At 38.1% G+C, this 10,225-nt stretch overlaps 1 pseudogene; it reads left to right on the forward strand.

Moving 5' to 3' along the window:
- The first annotated feature begins 1,142 nt into the window (after positions 1-1,142).
- On the forward strand, positions 1,143-2,074 carry LOC139176537 (olfactory receptor 5L1-like; annotated as a pseudogene).
- The last annotated feature ends 8,151 nt before the right edge of the window (positions 2,075-10,225 follow it).

Here is a 10,225-nt window from a genome sequence, read left to right on the forward strand (position 1 = left end):
TAGGATCAGGAGAGAGAATAAATAAGCATGGTCTTACCCTTTGTTGGCATTTTCTACATATCAAAGGCTTTTAATATATCTCTCCTTTATTAAAAAAAAAGTAGACAAATTTCTGAATGCACTTTTAAAGCAATTGGAGTAAAATATTGATAAAAATATTTATGTTTCTTGGATGGTTTGAGAATTAAATATGCACTATGACTTATGTATAGATATATTGTATCTATCTTTGTGATCTGGCTTTCTATTTTTAACTTGCCATTTCCTTAGTCATTTTTCAGGTCATTGAAAGCTCTTCTGAAAGCTGTATAGTTTCCCATAATCTACATGTAGCTCAACTTTTACCCTGCTCTTTGACATTTTGTTTCTAAGCTCCTATCATAAATAATAGTGCAATGTGGCAATAAGAACTTGTGTTAATTTAATATTCACAAATTTTATTTCTTGAATATATTAAAGTAGTGATTTCACTTGTCAAATAGGTATTAGAAGGCTTCAGTCACAGTTCAGAAAGTTTAGACCTAAATAACAATTCCCTGAACAATGACTAACATTGTATATCATAATTTAAAAATCACTAGGCTAATTGTATAGAAAAAACATGCTAAAATAGAGTATAAAATTCACTTTTCCATTTAAAGGTTAATAATAAAAACATGATGCTTGTGTGTTAATAATCTTAAATAAGCATAGTTTTATTCATTTCATCAAAAGAAAGAAAGAAATTTCCTGTGTAGTATTAAAAAAAATCCCCAGGGATCCCAGTATTTCAATAACTGATTAAAAAGTCTACAAATAAAAAAATATTTAAATTTCAAATATGGCTAACTAAATAACATTTGATGTCTTTCTAATGATTTGGTTCCAAGCTGCAAATTGTGTATAACTAGTTTAAATAAACACACAGGTTTTCATGGATGTGAATTATTTCATGTGATCTGTGAATATAAATGTGAGCTCTATGCATTTGTGGGCTACAATATCTGAACTTTTCCTAATCTTCAAAATGTCAATGTTTTATTTCTTTGCTGAAAAAAGTTGACTATCTTATTTATTCTTATGTCCTTTTTAGTAGCTAATTGGGAGTGATCCAATGAAGAATAACTATTAATATTTTTCTGCAACCACAGTAAAGTGAGGACATGGACAAGGAAAACTGCACTGCTGTGACAGACTTCATCCTTGGATTCTCAGATGCTCCTGAGCTCAGAGTCTTCCTCTTCCTGCTGTTTCTTTCCATCTATGGAGTCACAGTTTGGGGAAACCTGGGCATGATTGCTCTCATTCAGGTCAGCTCTGGACTCCACATCCCCATGTACTTTTTCCTCAGCCACTTGTCCTTTGTGGATTTCTGTTACTCCACGATCAGCACACCAAAGATGATAGTTAACATCTTAAAAGAAGACAAAGTAATTTCCTTCCTGGAATGTGCTGTACAGTTCCACCAGTTTTGCACATTTGTGGTAACTGAGGTCATTCTGCTGGCAGTGATGGCCTATGACCACTTTGTGGCCATCTCTGACCCATTGCTCTACATGGTCACTGTGTTTTGAAATCTCTGCGTGGAGTTGGTGTCTTGTTGCTATCTCAATGTTACTGTATGTTCTGTGATTCACTTGTGTTTAGCTCTTCAGATCCCATCCTACAGATCAAATGTGATCAACCACTTCTTTTGTGATCTTCCCCCTCTGTTGTCTCTTGCTTGCTCTGATGTCACTGTGAATCAATTGGTGCTATACATTGTGGCCACTTTCAGTGAGATCATCAGAAGCATGATCATCCTTATCTCTTACCTGTTTATTCCCATCACCATCCTGAGGATGCACTCAGCAGAGGGAAGGTGGAAAGCCTTTTCCACCTGTGCCTCCCACCTCGCTGCCATTGCTGTCTTACAGGGAAAAATTCTTTTCATTTATTGCCGGCCCCACTCTGGCACCAGCATGGGCATTGACAGAGTGGCCACAGTGTTCTACACCCAGTGATCCCCATGCTGAACCCCCTGATCTATAGTCTGAGGAACAAGGATGTGAAAGAAGCTCTCAGAAAAGTGGTGAGCTCCAAAATATTGTCCTAGTGGGACTCTAAGTCCCAAATCAGAGGCTGGCAGAAGGGTGAAATGGTGGACTCAGTGTTGGAAATGGAAGAACAGTCAAGAAGAGGGTACCTTGGAGTGAGTCTTTTTGACTCACTTATCCCTGACTCAATGGACATGAGTCTGAGCAAACTTCAGGAGATAGGGAAGGACAGGGAAGCCTGACGAGCTGCAACCCATGGGGTCACAAGTATCAAATATGACTTAGTGACTGAACAACAATCTTTGTGCCTTGTCAACTTATAAGAATAGAATTGAACATATTTCAAAATTTGCAGCCTACTTCTTTGGTTTGATCCACCTAAAATGTTTTAAGTGGGTTTGGGCATTTAGTTTGCTGCAAAACTTTTATTACCAGACCCGCCTCAGATTGTCAGACATTAAATCCTGGAATTTGAGGACCCTTACTTTATCAGATACATGCATTGCAAATATTTCCTCCCACTCTGCTGCCTCTTCTTTCTGTTGATCATTTCCTTTGCTGTGCAGAGGCTTTGACAAACAAGTGGTGGCAATGGTGTGAGGTGTTAACAATGTGGCACATCTCAGATCACCTGGAGCTGTCCTTGCTTTAGAGCTGTGAGTCATGGATCCTCTATACATGGAATTTCCCAGGCAAGAATACTGGAGTGGGCTGCCATTTCCTTCTCCAGTGATAGAGTCCACCAGAGACTTAAAAATTGTAGACCAGATCTTAGAAAATTTTACATACAAAAAGGAAGCATGGTGAGTACCTGCCTAACATGCATTTCAAGCAATTATTCTGCCTATGAAGACATCAAAAACATTATCAGTTTTTTTTTTCCCCCCTGAATAAAATGTCTGTATCCTTCTCAACTAAAGAAAGTGAAAGTGAAAGTTGCTCAGTCGTGTCCGATTCTTTGTGACCCCATGGACTTGCCATAGAATTCTCCAGGCCAGAATACTGGAGTGGGTAGCCTTTCCCTTCTCCAGGGAATCATCCCAACCCAGGGATCAAACCCATGTATCCCGCATTGCATGCAGATTCTTTACCAGTTGAGCCACAAGGGAAACCCTCTCAACTAAACTCCTAGCTTTAAAATAACAGTAGTTGGAGTTGCCCTAAGAGCTTAAAACCAGTTGCCTATATGACCATATTCAACATACGAAAAGAAGGTAGTTCCTAGCATCCAGACCTATTCAATTTTGCAAATTAGAAATACCAGATCATGGGACTTTCCTGGTGGTCCAGGGACTAAGAGTCTGCACTCCCAATTCAGGGATCCTGGCTTTGATCTCTGGTCAGGGAACTAGATTCCTCGTGCTGCAACTGAAAGGTTCTATGTGCTGCAACTAAGGTCTGGTGTAGTCAAATGAATAAATATTGAAAAACAGAAATAACAGGTCTTCCAATGTTCTGGTCTGGAGAATTCCATGGGGTCGCAAAGAGTTGGACATGACTGAGTGACTTTTACTTCACCTAACATTAATAGCTCACTTTTGCTTGAATAATTTGTACACTATTCTCTCTATTCAATATGTCTAGATAAATTCTGCAATGTCTACTTTTCAAAAGATCTAAACACTCATAATATTTGAGAGCATTAAATGTAAATGGGAATAGAATATGTCAGGATTTGTGCTGGAATAAGAATGACACAAATATTTCAGCCAATTTCTCACAATGATCTTTCCTCAAATTTTTTAAAGTAATGCATTAAAGTTAGATTGCCTTCTAATTTTGCTGAAGACTAAAATTTTGGAAGTTTTATCTTTTAAGGTGATTTGCTAGCCAATATGGTAGTTTTCAACATGATCCCAGGTCTTCAGTTATCCAGGTATCCAAGCCCCTTTCTACTCTTCTGATTAATGGTAGAATCAATCTCTCCATGTTCTGAATGTAGACTACTTTGTGACTAGCTTTGGCTGATATAAAAGGTAGCTGAAGAGACATTGTGCCATCTTCAAGCATCTGATGGCCCTGTGGCTTTCTCAAAATCTCTTGGAATTTGCATAGTCTCTTAGAAAACTCCCATGTTGAATAAGCACAGGCTAGCCTATTGGATAATGAGCAATATGCCTTACACCCCTATTCCATGAAATAGCATTTAGCAACCCCCTGACTAGAGTGTGAGGCCTTCTTAAATCACCTAGACTGCAAAGCTGATAAAATACACATAAGTACACCAGCCAAGATCAGCCATGTCAAGATCAGATGAGGGTACTGACCTTACTGACTCATGTAATAGTGATCCATGCAATAAGCAGATGTTTTCTGTTTTTGTTTTTTAAGCTAGTGTTTTGGAGTAGCTTGTTATGCTGTCTTTAAAACCACTGACCTTCTTAATTTCTGATGTTACCACAAAGACCTTCTCAAGTCTTATCATATAGCAACTAAGCATATCAGCTTTTCTTAAATGCAACTTGATTAAAATGTGCAATTAAAAAGTTTAGACAATTTAACTTGTTGATACCATTGAATCTTTTGATATAATACTTTAATAAAACTATAGTATCTTATTTGCATAAATATAGTTCATCAAAAACTTACAACTTCATAATTTTATTATACATTTTATTAAAATGATCATTAAATAGAATTCAATTATAAGTTTATATTTAAATTACTTAAAAAAATACCTGCCCTGCCTTTAAGACTTAGATAAATAGATAAGCAGAGAGTTCATTTTGCCCAGATAATATAAAACATCACTGCCCATGCTGTTCTTTATAGATGTCTTATTATTCTTCCTGTAATGGAACTCTCTCCCTCAGGGAGATGCATTTTAAAACTGGCAATACTTTAGTATACTGTATTTATGTTTTTCCTTGTAGCTTACTTCACTCTGTATAATAGGCTCCAGTTTCATCCACCTCATTAGAACTGATTCAAATGTATTCTTTTTAATGGCTGAGTAATACTCCATTGTGTATATGTACCACAGCTTTCTTATCCATTCATACTAATGCATATATATGGAATTTAGAAAGATGGTAACGATAACCCTGTATACGAGACAGCAAAAGAGACACTGATGTATAGAACAGTCTTATGGACTCTGTGGGAGAGGGAGAGGGTGGGAACATTTGGGAGAATGGCATTGAAACATGTGAAATGTCATGTATGAAACGAGATGCCAGTCCAGGTTCAGTGCACGATGCTGGATGCTTGGGGCTGGTGCGCTGGGACGGCCCAGGGGGATGGTATGGGGAGGGGGGAGGGAGGAGGGTTCAGGATGGGGAGCACGTGTATACCTGAAATTAAAAAAAAAAAAAAATTAAAAAATTAAAAAAAATTTTTAAAAAAATGGCAATACTTTAAGGGTATACGAAGAACAACAACAACAAAAAATAGATACTAAATAGATATAATCATCAATCCACTAATATCTAATTTCAAAACATCACTGTATAGTCTAAAATGCCTGTGTAAAGTCCTTATTTTTTGAGAAAAAGAAAAGATATATAAACCAGAGAGAAACAAGAAGTCATGTCAAGGGTTGGAAAAATCTTGATTAACTGATGCTTATGTCAGAAACTTTCTCTATCTCCTTTATATTTTAATAAAACTTTATTACACACACACACACACAAAGATAATGTCAGGATTTCTGGAAAGCAGTACTTCATAGCACTCTTATGTTTTAAGTTTTGGGAGTTTGTTTTTGCTTTTCTAATTGAGATAATTCACGGGGTAATACATGAATGAATAAGAGGAATCCTTGTTTCTGAAAAATGAAATTACATGGAATTCTTGAATGTTTGGTATATTCATGGGCACACACAACAGACTCTCCTTTGAGCACTGTTGGTTGAAGGAGAGGTTATGCAGTCAGATAAGAAGTGACTTGGGAGAGATCCTTCAGGCAGACTCATTAAACCGTCTCTGCATTGAGCAGGGAGCACGGTTTCCAGCACCATCAGTAGCTTTGCTCTTCCTAACACAGGGCCAGATGGCAAAAATCAAAGAGCAACATATTAGCTCATTCTATCAGTGATTGCACTTATGACTTTGTGCAAGTTACAGCTGCCAGTGTCTAAGTCATCTTAGATGCTGCATAGCAGTAATCATCTCACTTATTTTTATAGCTATAATCATCTCACTTATTTTTATAAAGATGAAAGGTGTGGGTGGTTGCATTCAGAAGAGTACACAGCACACACAAAGTGATCAGCAAATGTGAGCAATTGCTGTTATTCTCAGCAAAGGCGGATCATTATTTCCACCCCTTCCTGGTATTCGGTAGAATGCTATTGTGACTTCAAACCCTATGTCCTCCAGAAAGGAGTTCTAAGTGTAAGACTTGCACAGTTTATAAGACTTATCCACATATTTCATAATGGCAACATAATCCCTGGTTCAGAGGGCAATGTTTGAAAGCAGCAAAAAATGCTCCGCAGTTCATCATGACATCTGAAAGGAATTGTGTTGAACTGTAATAACATGTATCAACTTGGGGCTTTCCAGGTGGCTCAGTGGATAAAGAATCCACCTGCAATTCAGGAGACACAGGTTCAAATCCCTGGGTCAGGAAGATGCCCTGGAGGAGAGCATGGCAACCCACTCCTGTATTCTTGCCTGGAGAATCCCATGGACATAGGAGCCTGGTGGGCTATGGTCCATAGAGTAACAAAGAGTCAGACATTATTGAAGAGACTTGGTACATGAACCAGCTTTAAATAGCTTTTCCCATCTGACTGCATCTCATAAAACTCCTTAATTATTTGAGTCCCAAGATGAAGTTGTTTGCTTGATGTCTTGTTGTTATCCCTCAGAGATCAATGATTGGTTTGGAAGCTTAAGAAATATGAGCTCCAGGGATATACACACATAAAAATGTAAAACATGTAACATTTTCCCTCATAGCCTCTTCACAAACAGGAAGCAAGATCTATCTCACAGGTTGGTTGGACTACACTCTGTTTCTGGGGGAATGGACTGAACTGTATTTCCTGAGGTGTGGAAGCTTGTTTGTTTGTCTTCTCATAAGGGTAGCATTGTTAGCCATGTATGAGAGGGGGGACAATTGTAAAAGAGGGTAGTGACGTTAGACATATTTTTAAAAGTCTGTAGTTAGCCTGTATTTATAGAGTATTTTAAGAAATGCCCAAATTTTGAGGACTCCTTTTTGAAAGTATTTTCACTTCTTGTGCTGAGAAACAATCTCGACAGGAAATGGGAACAACTCCATCTGCAGAGCCAAATATCTTGAAACAGCTGTCAGTGTAAGAGGGAAAGAGTGTGAGCCAACAAGGAGGAATGCTTGATTCCTCTCCCCTTCCCTCCTCCTCCCCCCTCACTTTAACTCCATCCACAGAACCTGGGAAAGACAGCAGGGAGAGTGTCCCGACAGTCACTCTGAGGCTGGGAGTTGGTGCTGAGGGGTCCTCGGAACTGTTCCAGGAGGAACACAGACATGTGAACTACCTCTGGATCAGACAGGAAAGGGATTACCTTGTCCTTGTGCCAAAGGGATTTGTAGATGTCTCTCTATAGTAATTTTCTCACATTTGATACTATTCACATTTTGGGCCAAATTATATTTTAGTCTCTTCATGTGTTGTGGGTGTGTGGAGGATGGGGTTGGGGAGGGAGATGCTGCTCTGTACCTTGTAGACTATTTAGCAGCATCTCATCTGTCCAGGGGGCTTCCCTGGTGGCTCAGAGAGTAAAGAATCTGCCTGTAATGCAGAGACCCAGGTTCAGGGTCTCCCCTGGAGACAGGGATGGCTACCCACTCTAGTATTCTTGTCTGAGAAATCTCATGTATGTAGTGGCTTAGCAGGCTACAGTCCCTAGAGTTGTAAATAGTTGGACACAACTGAACACACATGCACACAGTAACCTTTTTGAAGTTATTTGAAGAATGTGGAAAATACCTGGATGTGTTGGGGTTTATGCCAGATTTCTTTCCCCCTGAAAATAACCAACTGGTGCCTCCAAATCATTTTATTGTTACTAAGGTTGACGAGAGAAAATCCCTTCATTGGCATTTTCAATATGTCAAAAGCTTTGAATATATATCTCCTTTATTTAAAAAAAATAATAAACACAACCCTTAAAACTTTTGTGTTTTGCGAGAACTCGGGCAAGATTCTTTTGTAAAGTTTATTTTTAAAGTTATCAGAGTAAAATACTTATATTTAATGTATGTTGTGAAGATCAGATATACAATGCAGCTTATTATGCATGTATAAAATCCTGTCTGTGTAATCTGGCTTACTATGTTTTCACTTGCCATCTTATCATAATCATTTTTGGATCATTAAAACTTCTTCATGTATGGCAAAACCACTAAAATATTGTAAAGTAATTAGCCTCCAATTAAAATAAATAAATTTATATTTAAAAAAAGCAAACTTCTTCAAAAAGCTGAGTGATTTTCCATAATATGTATGCAGTATATCTTTGAACTCTTTTCCTGTTGCTGGACACTTTATTTCTAAATTTTACCTTCATAAATAATGGTGCAATGCAGCAGCAAGCATTTCTGTTAATTACATGTTCACATAATTGTTTAGCTCTTCAAATAGAGCTAAAACAGAGGATATATTTGTCAAATAGGTCTTCATAAGGCTTGAGAGTCACAGTTACAGAATGTTAGATTTTGAATATCAGTTCCCTGAAGAATGACAGACAGTGTGTACCATAATTAACAATGCTGCTGCTGCTACTGCTAAGTCGCTTCAGTTGTGTCTGACTCTGTGCGACCCCATAGACAGCAGCCCACCACGTTCTGCCTTCCCTGGGATTCTCCAGGCAAGAATACAGGAGTGGGTTGCCATTTCCTTCTCCAATGCATCAAAGTGAAAAGTGAAAGTGAAGTCTGACTCTTTGCCACCCCATGGACTGCAGCCCACCCGGCTCCACTATACAAATTTTATAGGAAAATATATAGATTATAAAATCTGCTTTCCCAACTAAATCATATTTAAATAAACAAACACTTGTGAATTAGCAATCTTAAATAAGCATACTTCACATATTTCATTACAAAAGTAGATGACTACTATGTAATATTTTCTAAAAAAGTATCCACTGAATCCCAATACTTTGAAAAATGATTAAAGAGTGAGTCAGTAAAAAGGTATTGGAATATTTTTAATAACCATTTTATTAACCTATAGTGAATTTTCAATGCTGTGTTCCTTTCAGGTATACAGTAAATGACTGAGATATGTCTATATCTATGTAACTGTATCTATTCTGTATAGATATAGATATATTCTTTTTCAGAGTCTTCTCCATTATAAATTATTATAAGATATGGAATATAGTCCCCTTTGCAGTACAATAGGTCCTTGTTATTTATTTTATACATAGTGACTGAAATTTTCTCAGTAGTGTTCTACTCTTTGCAACCCCTTGGACTATACAGTCTGTGGGATTCTGCAGGCCAGAATACTGGAGTGGGTAGCCGTTCCCTTCTCCAGGGGATCTTCCCAACCTAGGGATCGATCCCAGGTCTCCCGCACTGCAGGCAGGTTCTTTACCAACTGAGCCACCAGGGAAGCCCTTATATATAGTGCTGAGTACATACTAATTTAATAAAAAACAATATGGATAATTAAATAATATTTGATATCTTTCTGATGATTAAGTTCTAAGCTCCGAATTGTGTATAACTAGTTTAAGGAATCATACAGGCTCATACGGAAGCAAGTCTTTCCTGTGATCTGTGTAGTAAACTACGGACTCGATGTATTTGAGTGATGCAAATTCTGAACTTTTCCTAAACTTCCCAAAAGCAATGCCTTATTTCTTTGCTATAAAATAATTCCTATATATTGTCATGTCTCTTTTAGGAGACTGCTGCTGCTGCTGCTGCTGCTGCTGCTGCTGCTGCTAAGTCGCTTCAGTCGTGTCCAACTCTGTGCGACCCCATAGATGGCAGGCTGCCAGGCTCCCCCATCCCTGGGATTCTTCAGGCAAGGACACTGGAGTGGGTTGCCATTTCCTTCTCTAATGCATGAAAGTGAAAAGTGAAGTGAAGCCGCTCAGTCATGTCCTACTCTTAGAGACCCCATGGACTGCAACATTTTCCAGGCAAGAGTACTGGAGTGGGTTGCCATTGCCTTCTCCCCTTTTAGGAGACAGTCAAAACTAAATTGGGGAAGATCTCATGGAGAATAACTATTAATATTTTTCTGCAACCACAGTAAAGTGAGGAC

Source organism: Bos indicus, chromosome 16 (assembly GCF_029378745.1).
Source record: "Bos indicus isolate NIAB-ARS_2022 breed Sahiwal x Tharparkar chromosome 16, NIAB-ARS_B.indTharparkar_mat_pri_1.0, whole genome shotgun sequence".
Lineage (NCBI taxonomy): Eukaryota > Metazoa > Chordata > Mammalia > Artiodactyla > Bovidae > Bos > Bos indicus.